Raw genomic sequence first — 16,537 nt, forward strand, 5'->3', positions numbered from 1 at the left:
GACGAACCCGTAGCGGTTCAAGCACGCGCTGGCAGCACACAGGCACGATTGTAAAATATCCAATTTACGATGAAAATCTTGCCTGCCTGCTTGCCTGCGTGATGGTTTTCCGCACGGCACGGGCTTTGAAAGTGATACGCTTGGTTATCTGCGTCATCTTGCGTTCCGACGGTTCGTGGTTTTGGTGGCGGTAGCCGGATCCCAAGATGGAGCCCGAATCATGATTAACTTTAACATCCAATCAAACCCACCAGCGGCAGCAACACCCGGGCCGGCATGCGGGAGATTGGATGTACGAAAATAAAATTCAAGTAGCCATAAAACGGTGGGACACCCCGTCGAGTAGTTAGTCGGTCACTGTCACGGACCGGACGGATGGGTTCGGTCAATTGCCCAGTATCGCGATTTGGCTACCGGTGATGCTGAACTGCCAATCTATGGGTACACAAGCAGTAGTAGCTACTGTGGGGAAGCTTTTTCCTTCGAGTACAATATTGTTTAAAGCCTATAAAAAGTCTTTGTTTTCTTGCAAAATTTGATCGATTAACATAGGCATATTCGTTAAAAATCCTTTACATTAAGCATTAAATTACAACGCTTAATAACCTCAATTACTAAAAAAAAACAATTTCCAACTGAAGCAAGTACAACTCGTCTCTAGAACATCGCTCAGACAGTTCCCTCGATTCCCTCCGAGACACAAGTACCCAAAACGCGACGCCTCGATGTCTGCCTGCGACCCGGTACCAGGCATTCGTCTCTGTTCCGGCTTTATCCCACCGGGCACGCCGTAGCGAAGGATAAAACATTCCAAAAAACAATCTGCTCTCCCAGCGAGGGTCAGGAATGCGTGTCTGCATTCCCATCGCGCAACACCCTGGACCAGACCGGGCAGCCACACCGATCCGATGGTCCGATCAAACGAATTCCTGAGTGACAGATTTAAGCACCTCTTCACGGTGGGGAACCTACTCCGACGGTTCCACCTCGAACTATCTCGTTTGCTTCGTTCTTCTGTCCAGCGCGACTTTACCGACCGTTTTGTGGACCGCACGGATGTCAAGGCACAAAGGCGCTGGGGCTGCAAGGGCCTCGAAGTTTTACGGTGAGATGCTTTCAATAAAGTTTGAACACATTACTGATTGGATTGTTGTGATTGCAAAATTGAAGTAGACGTTGGCCATCCCTTGGTAGGAAGTTGTACTGGGTTAAACGAGCTAGCCCTGGGACCTGGTGTGTCTAGAAATGAAAATTGAGAGCTCTTGTTCATGAATCAAGCGGTCTATTTAACTCGAGCATTCCATTCATCCTCAAATCCGGCGGAAGGTTAAACTGCTGATGCATTCGCATGGAACGATGGATTGTTCCATTATAAATAATAAAATGCTATTTTTTGTTTTACCCGCTTTAGCAACACCAAACAAAAGTGTGTGTCATGAATGTCGATAAAAAAGGAACCATCTTATAAGCTTCTTATAATCTTGTGGCGATGATTTTCTCGCACGTTATAAGCGAAAGAAAAGACACGCACATAAGCGCGCTGTACAGGTCGAAGGATCAGCAGCAAAACATGTTTCAAAGCATCATTAATAACAATTTGCATATTATTTATCGAAGGTTTGGATGCTGCTCGTTGATTCATTTCCAACAGCGGAAACAAAACTTTCGATGCAACGAGGTTTTTTTATGTAATGAACTGTAAAACTACTCTGTTTCAATATAGTTTCCAAGTTTTTTTAAGATTCGTTTTACAAAATCAGCAATGTATCTTTAAAATGCATATATTTTTGTTTTGTTTATATATTACAAAGTTAATTTTTTCATCAACATTTCTTATCGGGTTCAGCTTCAATCGCATTCATTACACGCTTGATTCTCATTTTAAACTTTTTGTTTTATAAAACTTTTATCCGTCAAAAAATATATGATAATTCACTTAAACATATGATTCATCCGATACATTTAAACTGCAAAAAACCACCCAAAAAGTCTTGAACAAAATCTCCCTTAGTCAGGTAACTTTGCTTTATCCCATGCTCAATGATACTGTCTTAGTCATAACACCTTCACAGTTTTTTCTAGGACATTTCACGAACCAAAAAAAAACAGCAATCGCACTGAAACAACACGCCGGAAAGTAGCAATTTCGATTTGAATATTAATTGAGCGCAGAATTTGAATGGCACAAAAAAGCAGAAAGCTCAAACCTTCAAAGCCAAACCGCCCAACCCCGAACTCAATCAAGCTCCTGGGGAACTGCGCCACAAGCACCGTCGGGTCCTGAACGCCAGGTTGCGATCGTGCGGCGAACAGCTACTCTTCACCAACAGCCCTGTCTGCAGCGGTGATCGTCGGCAGACGCGAGTCTGCAGCAATGCGGCACGGCTACTAAAAATAAAACATTCCTCACAGATGGGTGCAATAAAATTAAATACTAAAATTTATCATTGGCTGATTATAAATTCATAAGATTTGTTTCGAACGAGCCCGAATCATCATCATCATCATCATCGTCGTGGCTCGCTCGACGCCCAAGACCGAACCAGCTCATCCAGCCTACCGTTCGTATGCTAATTTTTTGTGAAGCCTCCCCCGGCGCGAGAAGAAAGGCGAATGGCTTTTCTAACACATTGCGTTTATTGTCTTACGTTCGTTCTCCTTTGCCGCATGATGATTAGATCGCGCCGGCGTAAAGGTAGTTGGTAGCACGAAATCCAGCTGTCGTTGGTTGTATTTCATATAAAAACGCAAGCTGCTTGCTGTGATGATGTCATAAATTATCTGTTGAGACTTGATTTTTTTCTCTCTCGACAGCGGAATCGTTATTGGAAAGAATTAAGCTTCTAATTGCAAAATTTATTTTACATATTCATATTTTGTTGTTGTATTGTGCGCTAACACGAGGCTTTTTTTTAACTTTTGACAGTAATAATATCTAACGTATGCTTTTCTATAGTGAATCTCTTACCTTTACTCGACGGCATAATATACAATTTTATTTTTATTAAAAAAAAGAGCTTTCACAAAACTATAATTGCTCAAAAACCTTTTCATACTAATCTTTTCTACATCGCCAGCTGCATATTGTAGTTATGCATCATTTGTACGATCTTGCAATTTTCTTAAGTTTTACTGAAATAATAGCATTTAAATTAGTACTATGTAGTGTTATACATTGTACGTTCACCAAAGAAATCAGATACGCTTAACAAAATGAAAGAAATATACGTAAATGTCAATAATACAACCATTACCTTTGCCTTTGGTTTCAAAAACAAAAAAAAAGCCAACACAACAATTTGTAAACGAAAGGAGACTTATTGTTTAATAGTCTAATTTTTTTTTGAGTAGCAAATTTCCTTCTACTTATTGACCACCTTTATGTGGCCTTTGAATAAACGCGGGAGGTTCTCTTACCAGGATGTTTACTTGCGGCAAATCAAACCCACCAAATGACGGCAAAGAAACCCGCCGAGCTCTGATTAATTAAAATCAGCCCCCTCCCATTGTCGGGAGACATCTCGGCGAACGTTCGAATCGAAACGGCGGCGAATCCCGCCACCGGAACCCTTTATGGGCCGGGAAACAAAACATTAAAAGCCGAAGGGAAACAACTTGACGCGCGCGCTCTCGACTTGTTGAGGCCAAGCCCGCAAATGATCGTTAATTATTTGCCCCATTATTCGCACTTCAGCCCGGGGGCGCGCTAATGATGCAAATGGCAAATAAATTTTCCAACCCTGTCCGCCGGTGACGCAGGCCGGTACAATGTAGAGGTGATAACATGGACCGGTCTAGTGAAAGCTGCCCGAGTGCCCATTAAGGGGGTGAAAGGTGAACGACAACAAAAAAATTAATTAATTTCATCATAATTAATTTTCGCACCGTCGCTGCATAGTCGTTTAAGGGGTTACCAGAGCGATCGATCGGTGGATGAAATAATTTGCGCTACTAACAGCCGGCAATCATTGGTGACGGAAAATTGCATCAATTTGCCTATCGAATATCGGACGCACTGTGCGGAATCATTGCACTTTGCTAACATTAGATTATCCACTTCGTATGTTGCTTAACACGAATACCGTAAGAGATATAGAGCAACGCTTGCATCAGACAAAACAGACGCTGAAATCGATCAATTATGCGTGATAGACACCACACCACGTTGCCAGAATGTCTAGAGGAAACTCTGGGTTTGACCTCGGCCGCGGAACTCACCTTCTCGGTGTGCTTCTCCACATTTAACCCGGCCCCGGTACGGTGCGTGAAATGGTTGTTGAAATGCTGGTGTAAAAATGATTAATGTTCCGAGCACCGACTTTACTCTCGTACTTCTTTGTCTGCCCGAAAATCGTTAAACCGTCGCGCTGCAAACTATCAGGGAAGGATTCATTTTTTGAGCTTTCCGTTTGCGCCTTCCAGGATGCCCGGCCTGGGATGGGAGTGTTAACGAAAATGTTTGTTTTCGTTTTGTTCGGGCCCCGATCAGCCCCGCTGGTATTTTTTTTTTTTTTTTGAAACGGATCGCTCGATCGCTCGGGCGAGTAAAATGTGTTTTGTTCCGTTTCGTTTCGATGTTGAAAGTTTGTTCTTTTGCTTCGCTCGTGCTGCGACAGGAGGCCAAACAATCCCCAGAGGTCCCCAGAAAGATCGTTATTGTACTTTTTTAGAGTACCGCCATAGGACTAATTGCTATCCTATTCATAATCCTGGTGTCTAATGCGTCCCCGCGCATACCAAAGACACACAAACGCTCGCCAGTGGCGATCATTTACACCATGTGGATTGTTATTCTTTTCATCGTTACAGTTTCAAAGTTAACTCACGTGATTCCTACGGGCAATTAATTTGAGTAAAGAAAAACTTCAACAATAAAAAACCCTTAGACAAACGGCTTCATTTTCATTTCAATTCCACCAGCACCGATAAAACGTAGCTGTTTGTGCTTGTGCGAGAGCTGCCCGATCGTAAACCCTTTTCTTCGGCGCACAACAGTAAGCACAGGCACAGCATGCATTTTTATTCACGGCTTAACCCATCTCGCCATGGCAACGCGAAGCGTGAATCAGAAATCAAGGAGTCGCTGGTTTGCCTTTGTATGCCCCATTCAAAGCTTCTAATCATTTATAAAAGAGCGAGAAATAGTCGCAAGATTCAAAAGAATGCTGATACTCATATAGCAATAACAAAAACAAAAATCATCCACACAAATGAGTGGGCTGGTGGGGGTGGTTGGGGTGAGCTGGTGCGAAGGGGGAGCATGAAATAATAAAAAAAGAAACACGGTTCCTAAATAAGCATAGTGACGTAAGGAATGCAATGAATGTGGCAAAAGATGGAGCGCGAACGGAAAAGTTTGTTGAACACTCAGAGGAAAATGAGCTCCTTTTCAAAGGGGTTTGTTTTATGAAATGATGTGCATCGTTAAGAAAATAATTTTGAGACAATTTTCTACGGCCACTTTTTGCGCAAAAGTGCACTAATTCGGCAGACAAACACCAGGCACCCACGGACGTACACGCGTTCTGCTAGGAACTTTTCAACCAACGTAACACGACGATGCCGATAGGCGGCGATGAATGAAGAAAAACTGACAGATCGAATCGAGCCGAATTGGACAAGGTTGTTAAAGCCGGCGGCTGGGGGGTGCTGGCGAGAAAAAGGGGTGCAGCCTTTATTGCATCAATCATAACACCTTTTGCTCCCGGTCCACCTCCTCATTCCCCCAGCTACACCAACGGAACCACCCGAAGGATCCGAACGGGTCCGGCACGTTGTTAGTGTAGATTAGACATTTGTACACCTTCTGCCGTGCACACCTTCGCCCCGTCAGCCCAACTCGTCTTTTCCACCGAGCGTATCTCGTGGCGAAGCGTCATAACTATGCCACCCGTTGGCTTTCCTCCACACCGAGGGCCATTTCGTTGGCTCTATCCAACGGACCGCCTCGCTCCCCAACGATCCATTACACCCACGGAACCGGGCAACGGCAACGCTGACACTGATCGAGCTTGTCATTGTACGTGGCAGGCTTATTGATGATAAAATCATCAAAGTTGACCGACAGCCGTTGGGCCCTCTTTTTATGCTGCCTTTTTTGTATTAGAGCGCGGTCTTTGTCGGCTGGTGAGTAATGTGTCAATTAAGGTTATATTTAGGCGCGCAACGAACCCCAGGAAAGAAGCTAAAAGGGTGGATGGGGAGAATCCAGCGATCACGCGAATATTGTATTGTGTCCTCGCGAGGAACTTGCGATCGCGGAGATCTCAAATCTTTTTTTTGCTATATAGCTGCTAGTTTGCATTGATTGTACTTGTTCGATTTGAGCTGGGCCGTTTGTGTTATTCGTTGCCATCGTTGCAAGACAAAACGTGATGCTTTCAAGGATGATAGAAAAGAAAAAGCCCTCTAATAAAAGGGGATCCATTTCCACCGTTCAATGAAATGAACGAATGCTTAAACTTTTCGTATCGCTATGGGAGTTTGAACTTTCGCCGGGTGAAACGATAAATCACATTTATTTCGCAAACTTTTACTAACTAATAATACAATCTACAAGCACTTAACGGTTTTGACTTGCTCCACAAAAAGCACTAAAAAGGACACTCGTACTTCTTGCTTCTTTATATTTAAACTAATGACATTTTCTCAAGGTTAATTGGGAAATGTGTTTAAAATTTCATTTTGTAGTAGAATGAAATGAGTTTAATTTAAAGCAACTTTCCACGCAACCCGTTCGGCTCTGGCAAACCAACCACCGCCCGGAAATATAATGCCAAACCCAAAGCCAATCCTATCGCGGCCCCGAACCCATCGCTCCGACAATCATCAATTTTCATTAAATCTGACCCAATCCATCGGAAGCGAAATAATGAGGATGGGAATTGTTTCGAAAAGCGCCCTTTCCACCTGAAACCACGCCACAATCGGCATGCGCATCCCTCGCTCGGTGACAGGCGTTTGTTTGGCGAAGCAGGACTTCTATCTAGCCGGTGCGCGGTGGAACGGCTTCTTTTTTCTTCTCCCGCTTTGCACCATTGTCGCCATTGTTGTCGCCCGGTGCCGTCGCCGGTACCTTCCCGGCCCTGAATGGGCCTGTTGTTTTGTGTTCCATTGGAAAATTGAAATGAAATAATGAACTGAATCCTAATGAAAAGCCGATGCTGGTGGGTGGGTTCGCGCGCGGGCGGCAGAAAAATAGGCGCCAGTAGTAAAAGCAGCACCCGGGCTTCCTTCAGGTGGGACGCTTGGAAAAATGCCAACGGGAAGTGCACGTCCGACCTGGGCGGCTGAATGTCGGCCATTATGTGCGGCTGGCGTGCGTTTTTTCAGCCCCAGACAGACTTGAATTGGAGAACCGTCAATGGTTCGGTTTTGTTCATCACTTTTTGGGTCCTTTTATTTTGCCCATCCTAGAGACAGCCACCCACACACACACAAACACACCCACAAATGTCCTTTCAATGCGTATCGAGCGTATTGAATTCCGTACTGGAGATTGCATGTAAGCATTCCTGTCGAGAAAAGTGATTAAGAAGGGATCGATACGGACCTGTCAGTACCTTCCGATTGTGTCTGATGTGTCTTAATCATGTTTTGTTTAACAGTGTGTGTTTTTTTTCCGCTGCCCTATTCTCTGTAAAAACGTGATTATTATGCTGAGCACTAATTATTTGTTGAAAAGATTTCCACCCCTTTATCAGTGGGAAGACCTTTTGCTTGAGTTTTCCGCCGCATTCCTTCGAGGGTTTTGTGCTGTCGCACTTCAGCACAATCATACTTTAACCTTCATTGCTCCAACATATGCGCGTGATAATTCGCTTCAACATTCTCCTGCTGGTTTTCTCGACGAATCGACAAAACAGTACCCGTCACAACGGCACTCCCCATTCCACGACCTACGAAAGAAAGGAGCCCTCGTTTCACGTACAATTTATAGCTTTAATTAGTAACTTCTTGACTAAAGCCGGTATCGTTCGTGGTTGCCGCCCCGAAATAATAATGCGTCATAATGCTCCACTCAAGGCGACATAATCTTTTCAGCAAACACAAACACAATCCACCGCCACGGTGCCCGGCTTAGTGGCATTCAGCCCCACACTCTGCTTCAGGACCAGGCACGAACATACACACAAAAAACCCATCTCGGCGCATTAAATAGAGTGATTCCGATGCTTCCTTTTCATTGCGGCCATCCTCCCACCACCAGAGGGCGGCCCTTTGCCAGTTTTCCAGAAGAAAAAAAAAGTCCCCTGAAAGACGAAATATTATTACATTCATCATAGCAAAACGCACAAGCGCTGTCGCTGGCTTTCGCAAGATAGGGGGACGATAATTGGAGAATTATGGTATCATAAGCGTCGTTTTCCCGTCGGTTTTTGCCATCGGTTGGTCCCCATCATCGAGGCCACTTGTGAGTGGCGTCGTAGCTGCGATGGCGTTTTTTTTTTGTCCTTCTTTCACTTCCCTTCTACAGGGCGCTGCGCCCTCCCACCGAAGCCACGAAATGTTTCAAAATCTGCCCGATGTCACCCCGGGAGGAGTCTTACACGCCCAGCGGGACGAGATTTGGCGGCCCGTGTTTGGTGGGAGTTTTATTTAATGATGTTTTTTCGAGTGCACATTCATTTGTGAGTTTATCATTTCATTGGAGCGTTATGCGAGAATGAGGCGGCAGATGAATGCGTGCCATGTCCTGCAGCTCCACCGTGGGCCATTTGATGGTGGGAGTTTATTTGTGCTTTGCAATTTGAATGCCTTCTTCTATGCGGTGAAGTGACGTACCGCTTCGCCGATTAAAAGAAGTACTATTTTAATTTTTGGGTTTACACTTTTGATGGCAAACTTGAGGGATGCATGTTTTCGGAGTTATCATTTCGCTTCCTTATGATACGAATTTGAGAGCATCGCCGCGGAGTAAAAATGGTCTTAAAAATAGTCTTTGAAAACAAATATTTGCCTAAAATTTGAAGAAACATCTCGTAACTGTATCTCATTTAGCTAACAATCACTTCAACGCTAATGATGGGTTAATAATTGTATGGTTTCAAAGCTCAAAAGGATCGCTTCCAACGTTCACCTTATCAGTCCTGGTAAATGGCCAGCCGAGAGGGATTGATCTATTGTGTTAATTTGCAAAACTTTCCTTTTCCCCGACGTTTAGCAACCGTAACAAACGAGAAAGTTACGGTCTGCTGGTTGTATTTTCCATTGTCTCGCGCGCTTAAGGTCCTCCACGCGACTTGAAGCGGCCCCGCGGAAAAGGGTTCCCATCCGGTTGAAAAGGATTTCTTTATATTTTTTTTTGCACTTCGCCCGCCATTGTTGGGCACGATTTGTAATTAATAGTAGCGCACCGAAGGCCATCTCGCACGGTGACCGCACATTGAAAAAGTTTCACTTTCAGGAAGTGGAAATTTCGACCGCACACTAATTGAATAGCTCTGTCGTCGAGAAACGAATCGATCGAACCCGCGTTGCGCGATCTCGTTCTTGGTCACGGTTTTTGGGCCAACTTTGGAATGCGCACCCCCGACGGACGACGTTATTACGACACGTGCTCGACCGTTGGCCCACTTGCAGCAGTGCGCGTCTCCCGAAAAAAAGCATATTCTTTCCCGCGTGAAGTCCCTCTCGACGGTGGTTAATCCTTACGGCACTCCGCTTTGCACGCAGGTTCCATTCCAACCGGGGGAAACCAGTAACGAGCGACCGCCGGGCCTCGAGTGTGAACAACTTACGGACAACACACACATTTGCTAATACGGCTCAAATGTTTAACATATTTATTATGCTCACTTCCCTTAATGCTTCTCGTGCTGTTTCGCTTGGCACGTCCCTCCGGTTCTGAGGTGTGCCGTCGGAAACATACGGATCCGATTAAATAATTCGCGCTCGAACCCCAGAAAACGGAATTCCGTGCTAGGGTGGGGTTTTCCACGGTTGTTCCCTCGTCGATTGTACCGGGCCGGTTTGTGAGCGAGTGTGGTAGCATGGTAGGTATCTGATTTTGCCGTCGGCAATTTGCCCTTTGCTGTCATCTTTGGTGGTTTTCGGTTGATAGTTCGTTGCTTTCGCCGTTGCGGTGCTTGGAAAATAGACTTCTTGGTGATTGTGACGAAAGGTTATGTTTATGACACTTTGGGAAAACGTACTCTAAAGGTGTGTGGACTCTGCACGTTTTCAACGTTTGTCTCCAGTGAGAAGAGTAACTAATACCATTTTCTTTATTTTCAGCCAACTTGTTATGCATTATATGCAATATTTTTTGAGAGATTTGTCGCTCGTACTTAAAATACACTTCAACAACTTCAATAATTAAATACACTCCACACGTTCATGCCAGTTTTAGCTATTATTGATTTAAATTTCATATTAATACTATAAGTTATATGGCTTCCGAGCAGCTTGATCAAGGACCCTTTTTGAGGGTGAGATATTCATTTCAACCAGAAAAACGTTTAAAAGTTGTACAGTATATACATCTCGGCTGAACTTCGAATAATCTCTTTATTGACTTTAAGGAATATGATCATTGAATCCAGCTCTAAGATGTGATAGATTTCCAAAGCACATCTGAAGCAAGCTCAACAATTCTATTCTACAGGCTTCACGAGAGAAAAACCCGAGCTCAGGGGAGAGTGAAAAAGAAAACGAAAGGATCTAGTTCTCGAATGTCTGCGAAGTGCGATAATGAAATTACGCACGCACGCCGAACCATCTCCAGCTGAAGAAGTTTATTTTTCTTTCATCAGCATTGTGCTCGGCGTTTGGAACCCTCCAACAAAAAACCCCCTCTTCGTGGTTGGCAAGAAAGACGCTTCTCAGGGCGAAGCAACGCCTCCATCCGCTATTTAAATAGCCGCTTAGGAAACCGAAGACGAAAGGCCTTATGGCCCTGAGCGCGTGCGGCCCCGAAGCTGGCAAATGATGGCGGGCCAGCTATCTTGTTGCGGCAACCATTCTTGAATCGCTCACGACGGCTCACGGCGGATCAACTCCATCAACACTCCAGTGTCGTTTTGAAAATGGAATCAAAAGCTATCATCAAGCACACGGTCAAACAAGCGCCAGAGAGTCGCATTTCGGGCTGAGATTGAGCAAACACTACAGAAGAAATCGGTTTCGAGGCCCCAAACTCGCCTTCCTCGGTTGGGTGCAGCTTCTTCGCGCTTGTTCAAACGGCTCGGAATCGCTATCTTAATCATTCCCGTTCGAGCGTCGTCTTCAGCCAGAAGATTGAGACAGCGCTTCGGTCGATCTGGCGAGTGTAAATTAGAGCAGCTCGAGCAAATAGTGCTTGTACTCAACGCAAGTACGAGTCATAGCAACATTTCAATCTTCGCTTCTCTTCAACTGTAGACACAAGTGATCCGTATTGTTAAAAGTACTCACTTGACGATTGTTGTCATTTGTTTCGTTTCTTCTCCCATTTCAATCAAAGATCATTCTCCATTTGAACGAACTGTTCGTTTCTCGTGAGGGATATTTCACCGCAAATAAAATGTATTTTAATCTGATTTTTTATAACATAACAATTCGTACACAAAACACACTGCAGTTGACCAACAACAACCCTCACATTCGCGGGCTGATTTATGGTTGCCAACGGGCAAATTAATGCCGTTAAACAGTGTGCAAGAAAAAGGGACACAAACACCATATTAGCGGGCGGTCCTTAATAGCCTATAAACACATTCCTAAACATGCCTTCGACTGCCTGTTTGCACGAATGTTGAGCATCAACCCCGAGCATCACGGGGTTTGGAACAAGTCGATGGCGACGATATTTTGATTCGAAACTGTTTACCGTCGTCGTTATCGATTGGTGTCCTCCTCGGGAATTATGACGTGCGCGTGTCACCATGGTGGTGAACAAAAACCAGGGCAAAAAGGGAAAACAAACATATCAACCCCCCGTACAATGGGGGTTGGAAGATCAACACAAGCTTGATTTCGATTAGGTGTTGATTCGGCAACGTCCTTCCAGCTCATAATGGGGTTTAACTGCTTGCCAAATGTTTTGAAATTTTATTATATGTAACCCAATTTTACAAGGCAACGTAAATGATTATATTTTCTCCAACATTTTACAGTTCAATTTTGCATCAAACAACTGCTGGTTTCGTCGTCCAGTTAGCGTGTTATTTAGTTGCAATACTTATTACCGTTTCAACACCACAATGTCAAAGATATTGCCAAGAAATTATACTCACATTATCGACTAAAATTCACAGCTTCACTGAGTCATTCCGCGAGCACCGATTTCAACACTGTTCAACCACTTTCACGACGTTCACAGTCTCAACAATTGTGCAATGTGTCGCAAACACCGACCAGTGCCGTGAGCAAACACGCCGCTTTCACAAACGCTGGGGCTTCGTGGGCAGGCGATTTCGATGTCAATTTAATCACACATCAGCCTTCCTTCATTAACACGTACAGGAGTTAATCACCAGCACGCTGCACGGCAACAAGCACCCCCATTCGGGAGCCCATCCTTTTGCACGTCTTCCCGCTATTGTTTCACAATGGCCAGCTAGCTCTTTTGGTTGTGCTTTAAGTGTTCGCGAGCCGTGGAAAACCACAGGAACGCACCATCGCACCGGCTCACGGCTCAGGATACGCTTTTCACCGGACAATTTCACAATGGCAACACACGCGGTACCAACACACGCGCACCAAGCGGTCACTATTGTTTATCGCCCACCCACCGTTCGCACAACCCCACGCACAATCGATTTGCCACCCCCACGAACGAGTAGTCGAGCGATCGCAAAAGCTTTTCCTTGGCCCAGCTCGATGTGTTGCGTGACCCGTCGTACCGTACGGTAGCCGCTGCGATAAGGATTGCTGCGAGCCGTTTTGCGCCCAAAGCTGGAGCCAACGGCCAGGGACTCGAACCGAGCAAACCCTACGACCGAGCCCACTGACCCTGCCCGGTGGGCCGTTTCCGAAGCCGTTCCGAGGAAGCCGTTCTGTGTGTGCGTGTGTCTGTTTGGCTATGTTTCGAATTCCCTTCAGCGTTTGGTCTGGTGGAGGAGATGTTTTTGGAGGGTGAATTTGCCTTGGGGGTCGACGAGTCCGCCCAAGCGAGATGGAGCTAGCCGTCACAAAGGAGACGGCGATGGATTTGAACTGCGGTTCGAAACCTGTTTATTCGTTGCCTCTGCACCAACACAACGACGCAGATTTAACGACAGGTGAGAGGTGTCCGCAGAACGGCACGCGTCCGTGTAGTGGCGGAACGCGTGCGCCCAAGAGTTCTCCAGGACACACGACGCCAGGACACACGAGCACCAGAAACACGGCGCGCATGTGCCGTGGGCGAAAACGCGCGGCATTGTTTCATACGCTACGATTGGCTTGCGGATGGTTTGCACGGACGGGCTTCCTTGCTGGGTTTGGTCTCGAGGAGCAGGCGATTGCGGTCGACGGCACCATCGCAGAAGGCGTTGTCTTTTGTTGGTCGCGCTGAAGAAACACGCGAGCGAGCGCGCGCGAGTCGGGTGGCGTGCACGCGCGAACGAGAAAACTGGCTGTCACGTGTAGGCGAGCTTTTACGCCGGTCGCTGGAGGGGAAAATTTGACGTCTTTTTCCACATTCTGCTTCCACGAGGCAGGCAGGCTCGTACCGCGGGCACGGTGGCGCGTAGCAAATGTGGCAACAGCGCATCTGGTGTTTCGGAAAGAAATGGCCCCGGCCAAGGCTGATCGAAGCTGCTTGACAAAAGGGAATTTAAATCGAAACGGCGTACGTACGGGGGTTTTGCAGCGCACGTTTGGGACATGGCCGATGTCGCAAGAATTAAAGGATTACTGTTTTGCATCATTTGATGGATTCAAGGCTAAAGTACACTTGTGCTCGTTTGCACATTCCTGGATGGCACCGAGAACGATGGCGATCAATAATGGCTCCATTCTGGCGTTATTGTTCGTCGTTCCTTTAGCCCCATTTCGGTGGAAATCGATTTCCACGTCGTTTTCTAGCCTTTGCCCGTGATGGGCGCTATCAATTTCAATTTTCGTGAAAAATAGTCAGCAATAAAATGGAATGAATCAGCATACTAGCAATGTCGTTATCCTGAGCTTAGCAATTGTTACAATACAATATATCAAACAAAGTTATATTGTTGTCGAGTTTAACAGCTCCAAAGGCATGTTAGAGTTGGTTCTTATATTTATTCACTAATTTAGAAACTAATAATGCATCAAGGTTGTAGCTTTGATACATAAAATACTGAAATAATTGAAAATTGAATGATGAAAGTCATGATGAATGAAAATGAAATTAGTAATTAAAGTCTAATGAAAAAGGTGATAGTCATAATTCATTAATGTTAAAAATATAGTTTTTGAAATTAAAAATAATATTTTTAACCAAACATCCACAATAGCATGATCTTTTCGTTACTCCTGCCATATCAAACACCTGCAAATGCGCTTGAACCGCTCACTTTGACGACCTATCACCAATTCGGTGTATTCACCGTCGTGTTCCAAGCAACAGGGGCAATATACAATACAACTTCCAACAAAACGCGTATGGTTTCCACGTGCGCACACAATGCACGAAGTGCTTGCTGCAAAATTGATGCACTTAAGGGTTGACTTTCCGTTTCGTGCAGGGTATCAAGGATCAAGCGGTTTGGAGAGAGCGAAAAAAAGTCTCCCGGCTCGATATCGAATCCTTTTCGTACCAACGTTTTGGTTCATATGCAAATTACGGTTAATTGTGGCACTGAGAGTGAATAGCGTTTGTTGTGTGAAAGTGGATGATTGTTACGAGGGAATAAAAGTAATAATTATAACAAAACTGACAATAATAAAACTCTATGCAAATGGCGTTCATTTCCACATCGGAAGGGCTAATGGTTACTACGCCGTGGAACTACGTGTCTTGCGGCAAAGAGTTTCACGAATGGGAGGGATTCGTTTTATAAGTCGTAAAATATTTCTAATTATACATGCAAACATGCGCCAGAGATAAAAATAAGAAACGCTTATGTAATTTAACATTGAGATATTGAAATCCATATTATAGTGTATGGATGGTTACAGTAATATACAAACCGTTAATAAAACTTACATAAGGCTTCTTAATATCAACAAACGCAATTTTCACAGTAAATAAACCTTACAATAGATTGATTTTGGCATGTATTTTATTTATTTTGAAAACTTATCAAGGTATAGATGTCATGTCGATAAATTCCGCAACCAAAACGGATTTTCTTACAACGGGTCTAAAAATCATAATGTTCTGCTTTGGAAACTTTTAAAAATTGAATAACACAATACAATATCCTTCAGCAGGGTTCTTGTTAAGTTTGTTTCTTATCATTAATCACTTTCTCCATTCGTTGCCACATCGCCGTCAGGCTGCTGTCTGCGGAAGTAACAGTGACACCAATAGAAAGCTACCATTCAAAGACGAATATGAGCACTTCCATTCTATTCCGGCGAATAGAACGATAAAATGATGAGCATTATGCTGCTATCCTCCACTATCAGCTGCCGTCCCCCAGCGGCGGATCCTTGTTTGTTCGTTCAGCAACAAAAAAGTAACACCCCTGCAAGGATGGCGTGTAAAGCCGCCCCTTTCAAATCACTTTTTCAACATCAGGCTCCCACTACTGGCTTCCAGACGCAGGCGTATGGATGCTTAGCTGTGCCGAGGGAGTGTATGTGTAACGTTTTGTTGCGTTTTATTTTTTTTTTCCAAGCGAGCACTCAGCATCTTAACAATTGCAAATAAAACTTTTTCGATTTTTCGCATTTTCTCTTCATTCAGCTTTTTTTTTTCTTTTATGCCTTGTCTGCCATTTGCGTTTCTCAGTCTCTTATATGATTAAACGACGTGCGAATTTGTTGGTTGTGATTTTCTCTCTATCCCTCGTGGTTTTAGACCTCGGGATAAATGTGATATAAATGAAAAAACGTAGCATTTCTTGAAAATGGCAAGAGTTTCATGTTATTATTTTTAAGTATATCAAAAAGTACAATCACAATAATTTAATTTTAACAGGAGAGGGGAAACTACTATATTAATCCATTTAGACCTATTATGTGAGTGCTATTTATTCATATGTGTGATAAATGAGTTCTTATCATATATGAAAATTCTTTCGTACATGTTAATAAGAAGCTTCATACAGATCACTTTTCGGGCAATAATTTGTTTGCAGATTGTCTAGAACACGTGAACAAATGTTCGTCTACGAATTATGTTGCATAAATTCAATTTCACCAGAACCGTACAAGGGTCATGATTAACGACAATTACTTACCGTTGCTAGACATTTTCAAAATTTCATTTTTTTTTTGCTTCAAACTAAAGAGAGCTTAACATTTTAAAGGTAAACCAAGCCGTACCGTCGATGTCACCTAAAATTGATTATTTCACAACGACTGAAACATATCCATCTTTCATCGCGCTGATGTTCCCTCCATCACGCTTTGTTATTTCCTTCCAGTGGTGATGGTATGACGACAAAAAAAAACAATAACAAAATTTAGAAAAAAGACCAAACCAATG

The sequence above is a fragment of the Anopheles nili genome, chromosome 2, assembly GCF_943737925.1.
Source record: "Anopheles nili chromosome 2, idAnoNiliSN_F5_01, whole genome shotgun sequence".
NCBI lineage: Eukaryota > Metazoa > Arthropoda > Insecta > Diptera > Culicidae > Anopheles > Anopheles nili.